The 15270-nt window shown below is 44.1% G+C and overlaps 1 protein-coding gene across 1 annotated transcript in view; it reads left to right on the top strand.

Moving 5' to 3' along the window:
• TCF20 (transcription factor 20) overlaps positions 1-15270 on the top strand; it is a 72901-nt gene that overhangs the window by 743 nt on the left and 56888 nt on the right. The window lies entirely within an intron of this gene.

The raw sequence follows: 15270 nt of genomic DNA, 5'->3' as shown, positions 1-15270 counted from the left end.
GAGTATGTGGGACTACAGGCATGCACCACTATGCCTGGCTAATTCTTGTATTTTTTTTAGTAGAGGTGGGGTTTCACCATGTTGGCCAGGCTGGTCTTGAACTCCTGACCTCATGATCCGCCTGCCCTGCCCTCCAAAAGTTCTGGGATTTACAGGCGTGAACCACTGCACCCGGTACAAAGTTCTTATGCTACTGAAATAATCTTTTTGTTTCTTTAAGGTTTTCTGACCCTAAATTAATTTGCTAATTCTTGATGCTCTTCTTGGATACTTAGATGTAACTATTTCACCTTAGTTTGGAGTTAGCATTTTGATGTTTTCAATATATTTGAAATAATCCTGCAAACTATTTTTTGGTTTGGGCTTTTAAGTGGGACGCTCAATCTTCAGAAGGACTTTTAGCTTATGGACACTTAAAAAAAGCAAGAACTAGCACATTATTTCTTGGTATTTTGGAATTGTGGTGAGTTTGAGGCAACAGCGGAAGTGTAGAGTGTGTTGACTCACCTCCGCTCCTCCTAACTCCTGTGTTCATTTCACAGGAATTAATCGTCCAGACAATATTCCTCCCATGCCTGCATCCCCAGCCATATGGAGAGGACCCCATAAACTGTAAAAGGGTCCACTGGCTTTTATCTGGAGGGGACTAAACCCATAGAACTCGGTTCTGCTTTTTGCCTCATTTGACAGGTTGACCTATGGTGTTGGTACCTCCAGTAAAATCAAGTCTAAATGCTTTGGTTGACTGTATTTCTCATTGCTTTGCTCAGGAAGGCCAAGGACGCATTAAAATCTGTTTGTCCCCTCGTATACTTTCTTTCTAAGGTTGTTAGCCAGTACTTTTGTTTTACAGTGTGTTGTTCTTTGGACTCGACTTCTGCTCATAAATTCAGATGTGGTCAGTTGTTAAGAGCATTTTGAATTTTAAACGTGTCTGTTTCACTGGTTTTGTGTCTCCATGTTTATGTATATGGAAAGTAACTTTTCATGTTTTTACATTTTGTTTGTACTAAACTTAAGTGCTTTCTTTCAAGGGTTAGAGGCATTGAAAGTAATTTTTAAAACTCTAAAGAAACCTTTTTATTCACATTGCTTACATTTTTAATAACAAGTTAGGTAGCTTTTATTCTTTAGAAGTGGGATTTATTATGTAAAGCCACTTTATGGAAGAGGTGAAAATTAACCTGCCTTTCCTTACGCCTCAATGAGAGGTGAGGTTCAGAGCAGAGAATGAGGGTAGGGATTATGGAAACCCTTTCTTGGTATTAATTTTCCTCACAGATTAAAACTTTTGGTCCTCATCTGTTATCTTTACATTTGTCAGAGAATTTATATTGTCAACTTAATTCACCCAGTGTTTGAATGCTTGCTCTGTGCATGGCAGTAGGAGAACTAAGGTCCCACACTGTGGGGGAAATAGAAGGGTAGATAACTGTGGTAATGCTTATCATGGTTTGTGTTCAAGGAAGGTGTTAAGGGAAAAGTGGAATTTGCACTGGACTTGAAAGGTGAGTGGTATGTCAGCAAAGCTGGTATTATTCAGACAGAAGGACCAGGCTGAACAAAGGAAAAGGTGCAGAAGGTCCCTGCTGGGTGTGCTGGGAATACACAGAACATTGCTAAGAGCAGTAGAAGTTAGGGCACATTCCTTATTAGTCCCAGCCTGTCTTCTTCACTGACTGGCTGTATAACCTTATGAGAGTTACTAAACTTTCTGAGCCTTTGTTTCCTCATCTGCAGAATGGCTAGTTACTGCATAATAGTTAAGATAAAATGAGACTATAATATATTGCATTGCAGTTGGGTGTGATGGCTCACACCTGTAATTCTAGCACTTTGGGAGGCCGAGGCAGGTGGATCACTTGAAGTCAGGAGTTCGAGACCAGTCTGGCCAACATGGTGAAAACCTCGCCTCTACTAAAAATACAAAAATTAGCCGGGTATTGTGGCACAAGCCTGTAATCTCAGCTACTTGGGAGACTGAGGCAGGAGAATTGCTTGAACCAGGGAGGCGGAGGCTGCAGTGAGCTGAGATTGCACCATTGCACTCCAGCCTGGACGACAGAGGGGGAGACTCTGTCTCAAAACAAAAAATATTGCATTGCACATAATTTAAACATTCAATAAAAGTAGTTGCAATTATTAAGTTTTTCTTTTAAATTTTATTTATTGTTTTAAAATTAACATGTTGGTCAAACTAGTTTATTTATTTATTTTTTTCTTTTTGGAGACGGAGTCTTGCTCTGTTTCCCAGGCTGGAGCTCAGTGGCGCCATCTTGGTTGACTGCAAGCTCCGCCTCCTGGGTTCATGCCATTCTCCTGCCTCAGCCTCCCGGGTTGCTGGGACCACAGGCGCCCGCCACCACGCCATGTTAATTTTTTTGCATTTTTTTTAGTAGAGACGGGTTTCACCGTGTTAGACAGGATGGTCTCGATCTCCTGACCTCGTGATGCGCCCATCTCGGCCTCCCAAAGTGCTGGGATTACAGATGTAAGCCACTGTGCCCGGCCGATCAAACTAGTTTCTGGAAGATGACTATACCCTGTAATCCCACCCCCAAAACATCTGTTGTCAACAGTTCAATGAATATCAGTCTTTTTAATTTCATCTCTGCGCACCTTTGGTGCTGGTGGTACGTTGTTTTTTGTTTTGTTTTGGTACAATCATGCCTCACTTAACAACAGAATATTTCTAAGAAGCACGTCATTGAGTGATTTTTGTCATTTTTCTAACATCTTAGGATGTACTTACACACACCTAGCCTGGGTGTAGTCGACTGCCCATCTAGGCTATGTGGTATAGCCTATTGCTCCTAGGCTACAAATCTGTACCACATGTTACTGTACTGAATGCTGTAGGCAATTGTGAAAGAATGGTAAGTATTTATGTATCTGCATATATCTAAACATAGAGAAGGTACAGTGAAAATAAGGTATAAAAGATAAGGAAGTCGCTCTTGGTGAGTCAGTGAGTGAATGGTGAGTGAAGGTGAAGGCCCAGGACATTACTGCACACTGCTGTAGATGTATAAACACTGTACATTTGGGCTACACTAAATTTATTTTTAAAAGTTTTCTTGTTTTGATATTATTAACCTTAGATTACTGTACTTTTTTTTTCTTTTTTCTTTTTTTTTTTTTTTGAGACAGAGTCTCGCTCTGTCGCCCAGGCTGGAATGCGGTGGCTTGATCTCGGCTCACTGCAAGCTCCGCCTCCCGGGTTCACCCCATTCTTCTGCCTCAGTCTCCTGAGTAGCTGGGACTACAGGCGCCCGCCACCACACCTGGCTAATTTTTTGTATTTTTAGTAGAGACGGTGTTTCACCGTATTAGCCAGGATGGTCTTGATCTGCTGACCTTGTGATCCACCCGCCTCGGCCTCTCAAAATGTTGGGATTACAGGCGTGAGCCACCGGTGCCCGGCCAGATTACTGTAACTTTTTTACTTTAAAAACTTTATAAAAAATTTGTAACCTTTTGACTCTTGTAATAACACTTAGCTTAAACCACAAACACGTTGTGCAGCTGTTCAAAAATATTTTGTCATTGTGTTATTCTATAAACTTTTTTCTTTTATGATGATTATTAATTACTTTTAGAGATAAAGTCTTACTCTGTTCCAGGCTGGAGTGCAGTGGCACAGTCATAGCTCCCTGTAACCTCAAACTGCGGGACTCAAGCAACCCTCACTTCAGCCTCCTGAGTAGCTAGGACTACAGGTGCATGCCACCATGCTTGGCTACGTTTTTTGTTTTGTTTTTTTTTTTTTTTTGAGACGGAGTCTCGCTCTGTCGCCCAGGCTGGAGTGCAGTGGCGCAATCTCAGCTCACTGCAAGCTCCGCCTCCCGGGTTCACGCCATTCTCCTGCCTCAGCCTCTCCGAGTAGCTGGGACTACAGGTGCCCGCCACCACGCCCGGCTAATTTTTTTTTTGTATTTTTAGTAGAGACGGGGTTTCACCGTGGTCTCGATCTCTTGATCTCGTGATCCACCCGCCTCGGCCTCCCAAAGTGCTGGGATTACAAGCGTGAGCCACCGCGCCCGGCCTGGCTACGTTTTTTTAGTTTGTGTAGAGCTGGAGTCATGCTGCGTTGCCCAGGCTGGTCTCAAACTCCTAGCATCAAGCAATCCTTTCTCCTCTGCCTCCCAAAAGTTCTGCAATTGTAGGTGTGAGCCACCAGGCCTAGCCACTTTATTCTATAAGCTTTTTTTTTCTATTTATTATTATTATTTGAGACAGTCTTGCTGTGTCGCCCAAGTTGGAGTGGAATGGTGCGGTCTCAGCTCACTGCAGCCTCCATGTCGTGAGTTCAAGCGATGCTCCTGCCTTAGCCTCCCAAGTAGCTGGTACTACAGGCACATGCCATCATACCTGGCTAATTTTTGTATTTTTTTAGTAGAGATGGGATTTCACCATGTTGGCCAGGCTGGGCTGGAACTCCTGACCCCATGTGATCCACCCACCTTGGCCTCCCAAAGTACTGGGATTACAGACGTGAGCCACCGCACCGAGCCATATTTAAATATTTTTTATTTTTTATTTTTTTACTTTTTAAACACTTTTGTTAAAAACTAAGACACAAACACATGCATTAGCCTAAACCTACACAGAGTCAGAATAATCAATATCACTGTCTTCCAGCTTCACATCTTGGCCCACTGGAAGGTCTTTAGGGTCAGTAACACACATGGAGCTATCGTCTCCTATGATAACAGTGTCTTTTGTTTGTTTGCTTTGGTTTTTTTTGAGACAGTCTCTCTCTGTCGCCCAGACTGGAGTGCAGTGGCATGATCTCGGCTCACTGCAACCTCCACCTCCCAGGTTCAAGCGATTCTCTGCCTCAGCCTTCCGCGTAGCTGAGATTATAGGCATGCATCAACATGCCCGGCTCACTTTTGTATTTTTAGTAGACGAGGTTTTGCCCTGTTGGCGGGGCTGGTCTCAAACTCCTGGTCTCAAGTGACCTGCCCATCTTGGCCTCCCAAAGTGTTGGGATTACAAGCGTGAGCCCCTGCGCCTTCTTTTGGGTACCTCCTGCAAGGCCTGACGGTAGCTGTTTTACAGTGAACTTTTTATTTATTTATTTTTCGAGATTGGTCTTGCCATGTTGCCCAGGCTAGACTTGAAGTCCTGGGCTCAAGAGATCTTCCTGCCTCAGCCTCCTGAGTAGCTAGGACTACAGGCACGTGCTCCCACACCCAGCTTTAGTTAACTGTTTTTATAAGTAGAATATATAGTATCCATAACATAGAATTCTACATAGGATATGTAAACCAGTAACATAGTTTATTTTCAAGTATTATGTACTGTACGTAGTTGTATGTGCTGTGCTTTTATACCACTGGCAGTATATTAGGTTTACACTTGCATCACCGTAAACAAGGAGGTAATACATTGCATTATGACAGCTACAGCATCACCAGGCGGTAGGAATTTTTCAGCTCCATTGTACTCTGATGGGACCACCATTGTGTACGTTATCGTTGTTGACAGAAATGCGTTATGTAGCACGTGACTATTTTTATTGCTGTTGCTTCAACTTTAAGGTGTTTGGGAGGCAGGGAAGGGGAAAGCTGTGTGGCATACCTGGAAGACAAGTCTGCATGTGCTATGCTAATAATTGGGAGCCAGTGAAGTTTTTAAAATAGGGGGTGAATTAATCAGATCTTTTTCATTGAGATGCTGAAATGCAAGTTGGATTGGAGGGAAGTCTAATAGCAGACCAACAAGTGTTTGCTTGGCTGCTGTTTGAGGACCTTGTAGATGTGAGACATGTTTGTTACATGCCTTCAACAATATATGGCTCAGCAGGGGAGATAAGGCATTCATACCGAGTGGGGAAATAAGGACACAGCCACCAGGTAATGGTGTTTGGACAAGAAGTGCTGTAGCTGTTTGGGGAAGGCAAGATCACCAAGCTGAGCCGTTTTCCTGAAGGCTTCAGTGAGGAAGCCAAATGGCCTTGAGGAATGACTCAGATTTGGAAAATGTTTTGGGGAGAGGCCAAGCACAAATCAAGAGGTCAGAGCGCATGGTCTATGTGGAGTGGTGGGTTTGGCCAATAGTGAGCAGTATGGTTGGAAAGGAAAATTGCTGTGGCCTTCAACAAACCTGTTACACACCCTGTCTTCTGACCCTCTCTTCACTGTACTGCAACTGTGTTATTCTTTTGCAGTTTGAGGCTTTTCAGGATAGAACAGTGTCCTAGTTATTTTCCCAGGTCTAGTAAACAGCCCAGCACATAGTAGATGCTTGAAAACAACAACAATAAAAGAATGACTGGATATTTGCTGTTTATGGAAGTTACAGACTGGATATCCTGCCGTTCCCTTAAACTTAGATCTCAAATAAAATCCTAGTATCGCCTCTCTCCTTCCCTTGTTTATTCTGTGCTAAGTTTAAACAGGTTACTTGCCCCTCTGCTCCCACAGCTGTGTGCTTACCTTGCCATTCCATAATTTTGGACATCTCTGTTGTGGTCATACTGCATGACTCACCACGTTGGATGTCCAACATGTCATATTTGCTTGGGACCCCCCACTGCCTTTCCTCCTTCCTGTTTCTTCAGTCTCCTTTTCTGGCTTCTTTTCCTCTTCTCCGTCTTCTAAATGGTAGAGTGATTGCAGGGATCAGTCACTCCAAGTTAACCTCTAGATGAGTGGTTTTAAATCTTTTTTTCAGCCATACCAAATGCCGGACAAGTACAAACACACTACACTGTCTTGTGCACACAGACACAACAGAAAAAAAAGTTTCACAAAACGGTTCTTATACTTCATGAGCCGTGGACTCTGTTATTTTCCATTCTGCTCTATTTCATTTTTTTTTTTAAGTGCTGTTCATGACCCACTAAATTGATTTCACAGCCTGCAGTTTGAAAAACTGCTCTGGGTGATCTCATCTACTCTGTTGGCTTTAAATACTACCTCTGTGCTAATGACCTTCCCATTTTTATCTCTACCCCACCTTTCCTTGGAGATCCTGTCGCATTAGCTGTCTCCCTGCTGTTTCCATGTGGACGTTCAGTGGGAATTGCATGTTGCCCTGTTTGGCAAAGCACTCTTGATTCCCTTTACCACTAGCCTCATTCCTCTTCATAAATGGTGCCATGTTTGCAGTTGCTCTGTAAGGAATGGTGATGGGAGTACAAGCTCCCCAGTCACTGCCTAAGCTCAGATCTGAGGCCTTGGACAGCTACACAACCTCTCTCTACCATGTTGTCTTCATTTGAATAAACGGTTGTGACTTGTACCTCTTGGGATTATTGTGACAGTTGAATGAATTTTCACCTGAAAAGACATGGAGCAGTGGCTGGCACATGGCTTGTGTTTAACTAGTGTTGTCTGCTGCTGTTTATCATTGTTGTTATGGCTCTCATGTCCACTTCTGATCCATTAGCAATTTCTGTTGGCTCTAACTTCAAACTGTGTCCATTTTGACCACGTGTCACCACCTCCATCAACACCACATTCACCCATGCAGCCAACATCCCTTAACCAGACTACCAACTAATTCCCTGCTCTGTCCTTGCGCCTCCCCTGGTCTGTTTTCTACAAAACAGCCAGAGGAGCCATTTAAAAACTGAAACCAGATCATGCCACTCTATAGCTTAAAACCCTCCAAAGGCTTCTAATAAAATCTGAACTTCCCCATGTGGCTGTTACTTTTTATAAGACCTTTCACTGGTACTTCACAAACAGTAACATATGTGTGACTTGCTAGTGACCTTGTTAACATGCAGAATCTGATCCTGTAGGTCTGTGGGGCCTGAGACACTGCATCTCTAATAAGCTTGACCAGGTGAATATGGTAAATATCAGCAGTAGTGGGATGGGTTGCCATCAGTCTTCTTCTTATGCAATGTCCTGGGAAGAACACGGCACTATGTGTCTGGTATTGCCGCTAAGGAAGCATGACCTGAGTCTGGTCATGAGGAAATACAGATCAGATTGAGGGTTATCTTGCAAAATGAAAAGACTGTACTCTGGCAGGGACATGGAAGTCAGGAAGAGAAAAGGGAGCTATTCCAGATTGATTGACACTGGTGAGATATAGCTCTGGGGTAGACTCCTGGACCAGAAAGGAAAAAGACATTGTTGGGACAGCTGACAAAATTCAAATGGGGTCTATGGATTGGATTGAGAGTGTAGTATCAGTGTCGATTTCCTGATGTGGAGGCTTGTATGCTGGTTATGGAGGAGCATGTCCTTGTTTTTGGAAATAACACAGTAGAGTATTGAGCAACAATGGGGCTTCATGCCTTCAGCCTGCTCTCAAAGGGGCCAGGAAAAGATAATGGAGCAAATGATGTAAAGCATCAGTTGGAGAATCTCGTTGAAGAGGGTATGTGAGCCCTTTGAACTATTTTTGCACTTTTCTGTACATTTGAAGTAATTTAAAATTATTTTATTTTTTTGAGAGAGGCTCTTGCCCTGTCTCCCAGGCTGGAGTACAGTGGCACCATCTTAGCTCACTGCAGCCTCCAGAGTTCAAGTGATTCTTGTGCCTCAGCCACTTGAGTAGCTAGGATTACGGGCGTGCGCCACCATCCCCAGCTAATTTTTGTATTTTTAATAGAGACGGGGTTTCACCATAATGGCCAGGCTGGTCTTGAACTCCTGGCCTCATGTGATCTGCCTGGCTTGGCCTCTCAAAGTGCTGGGAGATTACAGGCGTGAGCCACCACGCCCAGTCTTAAAAATTATTTTTTAATACCCTGTTGAGATTTTGACTGGAACCTATTAGAGTTTTATAAACTAATATGTGGAGACTTAACGTCTTTATAATACTAGCCCTTTTTATCTAGCTATACCATTTGTTCTGCTAGTTTGTTTCTTTCATTTTGTTTTGAGCTTTTTTGGGTTGTTCAGTGAAGTCTCTAATTTTCATATAGCTTTTGCCCACTTGTACTTTGGATTGGTCATTGATATCTTTTGAATTTTAATTCAGAATTATATTTGTTCGTTTTATTTTTTTTTTTTTTAAGAGACAGAATCTCACTCTGTCACCCAGGCTGGAATGAAGTTCAGTGGCGTGATCTTGGTTCACTGCAGCCTCCACCTCCTGTGTTCAAGTGATTCTCCTGCCACAGCCTCCTAAGTAGCTGGGATTACAGGTTTCCGCCACCACACGTGGCTAGTTTTTGTATTTTTAGTAGAGACAGCATTTCACCATGTTGGCCAGGCTGGTCTTGAACTCCTGACCTCAGGTGATCTGCCTGCCTCAGCCTTCCAAAGTGCTGGGATTACAGGCTTGAGCCACCAGGCCCAGCCTCAAAATTATATTTGAATGAATTATAAAATGGAACATCCTTTTAGCCTATAAGTGGCAACACTGGTTACTTCCCTTTTGCCTCTGAAGGTTTAGAAATTATGTATTAATACAACCTTTAAATGAAAAAATATATTCAATGACATCTCAGAAGCCCTTGCGCTCAGCATTTAAGAAAATCCCACAGGAGCTCTAACTAGCCCCAGAGATGCCCTGCTCCCACCCTCCTCCTGCTCCCGTTTTGGGAACTGTTTGGCCATCCTGCTCACATATGTGGTCATCTGAAGTGATCTTGGGATGCCCCTGTGAAAATAAGACAGATAGCCATGGAGTGGGGGTGGGGCCGGGATAGGGCCAGGTGCCTTTGGTCTGCTCAGGAGCAGATTTATGGTGTCTCCTTGCAGAGTTACAGAAGCATGTGGTGGATAGGATGCTTACAGCCTCTTGGCTGTTTGAGATTATGCCTAATAATAGGCCTGCCCACTGTGGGATGGAATTCAGCTGACTTTCGGCCTGATTCTGAAAAATAATTTTGAGCTAGTGATTCTGTGTGCACACTTGCCTGGGCACTGTGGTGTCCAGCAACCCTGTGTGTGGCATTGGCACCAGGTTTCCTGAAGTAGAGGTCCTGTCTGGCAAGCTCCTCCCTTCCCTCCTGCTTCTGATTTGTGAGGTCCCCTGTGCCTCTATTTCTTTCCCTTGGGCAGAGGAGCACTTTGCTGTCAGTGGGAACAAATAAAGCTCTGACACTGTTGAGATAGTTTAAGGGTTGTAATTTTTAAATGAGGTTAATGACATTTTGGCCGAGCACTGTGCCTCGCCCTGTAATCCCAGCACTTTGGGAAGCCAAGACAGGTGGATCACTTGAGGTCAGGAGTTCAAGACCAGCCTGGCCAACATGGCGAAATGCTATCTCTACTAAAAATACAAAAATTAGCTGGGCGTGGTGGCAGGTACCTGTAATCTCAGCTACTTGGGAGGCTGAGGCAGAAGAATGGCGTGAACCCGGGAGGCAGAGCTTGCAGTGAGCCGAGATATCGCCACTGCCCTCCAGCCTTGGCGACAGAGTGAGACTCTGTCCCAAAAAAAAAAAAAAAAAAAAACCTTTGCCATATGGTTAATAAGCCCTATAGACCCCACATCCTTGACATTCAGAGCCCAGCACCTGCCTGCAACTCTCTTCATAGTATCTCATCCAATTTTGGACTTCGGGCACTTCTTACTTTCTTGCAACTTGGCTATACATTTTGTCTGACATTAATGTTTTCTTGAGGGAGTATTTTCAGTCCCTGTTCTGTGTCATAGTGCATGAAATAGAAGTCTCTCATTCCCCAAGTGGTAATAGTCTACTCTGAAATCCTAGGAATGAGAAAAACTTTATCAGTCAGGGTCCCAGTAGAAAACAGATGGCACACTCAAACTGGGTAATTTGAGGAGTGTTTAATTGTATCATTCAGGGTTCATTCAGGAAAAGAGAAGTTTTCTATTCCATGTATGAATGGTTTTTATACAGGAATTAAGGCTTTACCCAACCCTGGAAGAACTGGAATTGGGAAGGTTCCTGATGATTTCATACTGAAGTGTCAGTGAATGGTTCTCATGAGCTCATGGGGAAGCCGCTATGAATCCACGTGTGCTGCATCTACTTCCAGGAAACATCAGCCTCTACGTTTATTTTGCTTTCTAAATCTCTCTTGCACTTCTCATTGCAAACTATAACCCAGAACCATGCTGCTAAAGGGTTCGGGAACGGAAGTTCTCAGCTTCTGATCTGCAGAGGAGAGCTTGGAAGGAGGGTGGTCACGATGCTGAGTTGACAACAATGCAGAAGATTAATAAAGGGACTGTAAAGGGTGAGCAGGGTTTGGGGAAGCCAACAGGAAAGTGAAGTCTTCTGGGCTGGCAGTTAGCAGGGAGTTGTTACCTACTACCTTCTAGACCTAAAGGGCAGCGGGTGAGGTGGTTCCTGGAGCTTGGAGAAAGTGGCTATATGTTCAGGTTGCCTGATGGAGCTGCAGCCATTGGTGGAGGGTCTCAGCCAGCCTCAGTAACCTCGGGGTGGGAGCCAGGAGAGTAAGTTCCTCTGTCTCACTTTCCTCCTCTCCTGCCTCTTACCAGCCAAACTGGGTCAGAAGGCAGAGGGTGGTGGGGCCTGTCAGTTGTCCCTCCATTGTCCCTTCTAGGGCATAGAGTATGGTGGAGATGGGTGAGGAGAGGCTGTGGGGGGCAAACAGGGAATATCCCTCACACAGGGGCTCTAACTAGACGCATCATTGTCAATATCTTGAGGATTTAAAGGCAAAGAAGGAGATGAGCCCAGGAGTTTGAGACCAGCCTGGACAGCATAGTGAGAATCTGTCTCTATTTTAAAAAAATTATAAAAATTAACCATGGTCCCAATTATTTTTTAAAAATTAGCCAGGGGTCCCATGCCTGTGGTCCCAGCTACTTGGGAGGCTAAGGCAGGAGGATTGCCTGAGCTGGGAGTTGAGGCTACAGTGAGCCTGTGGTCGTGCCACTGCACTCCAGCCTGGGCAACAGAGTGAGATACTCTTTCCAAAAAAGAGAATGGATTGGGAAGTGGGATGTTGTTGGACATATGGAGGAAGAAGGACAGAGAAAGCCAATGTTGGTTTTCTATAAGAGGGCAAGGTCATCAGCCCTTTAATAGGATGGGGAGAACAAGTCTGCAGCTGGCTATGAGTGAGTTTGTGAGGTGGACACATGGACTCTGGAATTTATAGGCACAGAGTTCTGGACCTCACTAATACACCTCCACAGCACTTCTGAAACTGTTCAGAAAGTTAGGAATATAGGAGAAAAACAGGAAAGGGAGAGTCAGTATGGATAGGAAGTACATCAGTAGGCCTCTTTATTTATTTATTGAGACAGAATCTCGCTTTGTTGCCCAGGCTGGAGGGCAGTGGCGTGATCTCTGCTCACTGCAACCTCTGCCTCCCAGGCTCAGGCGATCCTCCTGCCTCAGCCCCCCGAGTTGCTGGGACTACAGGCATGCATCACCATGCTTGGCTAATTTTTGTATTTTTTTTATAGAGATAGGGTTTCGCCATGTTGCCCAGGCTGGTCTCGAACTCCTGAGCCCAAGCGATCTGCCTGCCTCGACCTCCCGAAGTTCAGGGATTACAGGTGTGAGCCACCCCAGCCGCTTTTTTAGAGTATGTATGCAAGTTCCTTAGGTGACTTATTCCTTTGGGGTATCAGATTTTCCTTACTATTTGTATTCATTTAAACAAAGGAATTGAGGCACTTACTATTACTAATCACAGTGCTTTAAAACTGACTACACTGATGCTTTTTTTAAAGATGATGGGATAAAATTGGGATTATCTCTATTAGCTCTTTTTTGTTTTTTTTTAAAGAGACAGGGTTACTGTCACCCAGGGTGGAGCACATTGGCACATTCATAGCTCATTGCAGCCTCGAACTCCAGAGTTCAAGCAATCATCCCACCTCAGCCTCTTGAGCAGCTGGGACTGTAGGCATACCTCATCACACTGTGCATTTTAAATTTTATTTTTTTTAACCCAGGCTGGTCTTGAACTCCTGACCTCAAGAGATCCTCCCACCTCAGCCTCCCAAAATACTGGGATTACAGGTGTGAGCCAACACACCCAGCCTATTACTTATTTTATAGCTCCAGGTTTACGTTTTCTGTCATTGGTATATGCTACTTGGTTTTCTTAATTGGTTTACTTGGCATTCCTAAAAAAGATAAACCTGGGCAGCCATGTTCTAGTACTCAGGTGCTTCATGTATACTAAGAATATTTAGCATGACTGGAACCCTGCAGGAGGTATTTGGCCTTGGGTTTTTTTTTCCTTCTATTTCATAAAGTAGAACCATAACAATAGGGAAAGGGGTATCATACAGGACAGGGAATCTGCAGGGGAGGGCTGAGAACAGACCTAAGAAGGAGTCCTTCGTGTATCTGTTTTCCCTGTCTGGAGATAGGGCAGCCTGAGGCCTGATACGCTGGTGTTTAAAGTGGCCTTTAGCTCTTGGTGGCTCCTATTTAGGAAGAATATGGAGCAAGTGGCAACATTGTTTATACACTCAGATCTTCAGAAGCCTGATTTTATTTCCAGAAGGATTAATTAAACAACATGTAACATAGCTTTTTATAGAGAATATCTCTCGAGAAGGGTTTTCATTAGTTTAAACTGCTAGCTTTAATGTTTTTGTTCAATTTAGCCCCCATTCAGCCTTGTTTTATCTAGAGAAGGCCACTGGCACTGAGGAGTAGAGCAGGAGCACATCACAAGGAGAAAAAATTAATACTTGTGTAGACAGAATTGCTCTTGATAGTTGTAAGAATGATGGGGGAGGGAGGTGAAGAGCCAGCTGGAACAGTATGGAGGTCCTTATGAGAGGGTGGCAGTGAAGGGACAGATTTATTGTGGGTGGCTACCCACTTTCAAGGCCGAACTGACAGGACAACTGGCATCTTTTACTGACCATGTGGAAGACCCTCTGGGCAGTGTAACGTTAAGAACATGGCCTGCCCCCAGCCCTGCTGCCTAGGAGCTTTGTGAACTCTGCTTCTGTTTCCTCATCTGTAAAACGAGCCTGCTGGTGTTGTGAGGATTAAATGAGTTTAGTGTATGTGAAGTGCTGGAACAGTGTCAGGCATTGTCATCACCATTTGAATAGCTATTACCTACTGCCCTGCAGATCCACTGGAACAAAGCAACAGAGGCATTTTGAATAGGATGAAAAGTTGTTTCCTTTAGATTCTGACATTATTTGCACATGAATGTTTAATGATTGTTTTGGGTCACATGACTATATAATCAAGCTTAAGGAAGTAGACCCTTGTCTAGCTGTTTCAGACTTAATGATATTTCAAGATGTGGGTCAAGCTTTTAGAATTTGGGGTTACTGGCCATCTTCTGCTCTAATCCATATTTACTTTCTGAAGTCTTTCCTCACAGTTCTCATGTGGACTCAAGTTGGGTCTTTCCCTTAGAACTGGACTCATGGGATTTTACAGGCAAGGTCTTCAGCATCCTCCAGCTCTGCTTTTAGGTTGATCATATTCTATTTTCACTCTCTATAATTCTCTCATGTCACTCCCACAGCACCATCTCTGAATATGTGAGTTCTAGCCTAGTTCTCTAAGGCCTAGTTCTTACACCATTTAATCATTCACACAGCCCTCCGGTGTGATGACATGAGGATTACATCAAGGAACAGGCAGTTTCTGCCCTTTAAGGAGTTTACATTTTAGTCGGAGGAGAGACAGACAGTAAACAAGTAGCATATATGTATCTGTTTGGAGTAAGTATGGGGCCAGGCAGGGGATAAAACAGGGGAGGGAGTTACAGCCAGGGAAAAGGTGTGGAGCTGGCTGTTTTTACTAGAATGACCAGGGAATGAGTGACACTTGCCCAAAGACTGGAAGGAGAGCAAGCTGTCTGGCTCTGGGAGAAGAACGTGCAGGTGAGAACAGTTCCTATGTAGATATGTGGTAGGGCTGTTCCAGGAACAAGGAGACTGTGGGGCTAGAGCAGAGAGTGGTAGGGGAGGAGCTCAGATAGGTCATGGGGGTGGGAGTGGGGGCCTTTGAGACCAGTTTCCCAAAGAATGTGGTGGGAGCCACTCCAGGGATTGGAGAGGATGAATCTGACTTACCTTTAAAAGTGTTGTTGACTTTCCTGCAGGCAACTCCATTTTCAGCTCCCCTTCAGGGGAACTAGGAAAGTAGCTTCATAAACCATTGTAACTAAACTAAACTGTCTGTTAGTACCTCACTTTACCCTTTATGTGTTTTGGAACTTGTTTTTTTTAAATAATTGGTTCTGAAGTCATTTGGAGCAATTTGGCCTTGTCCCTTTCATCTTTGACTCTGAGGAAACAGGCCCAGGTGAAAGGGGAAAAAAATCAGCTTGATTGATTAAGAGGGATTATAAAAGGTAATACAAAGTGGTGGCTCAGTCAGATAACTTTGGAAAGAGTCTGGGTCCTAGGCTTGATGAATTC

Source organism: Hylobates moloch, unplaced genomic scaffold (genome assembly GCF_009828535.3).
Source record: "Hylobates moloch isolate HMO894 unplaced genomic scaffold, HMol_V3 SCAFFOLD_19, whole genome shotgun sequence".
In the NCBI taxonomy this organism is placed as follows: Eukaryota; Metazoa; Chordata; class Mammalia; order Primates; family Hylobatidae; genus Hylobates; species Hylobates moloch.
Note: the sequence above shows the minus strand (reverse complement) of the source record. Positions and strands in the feature narration are given on the sequence as shown.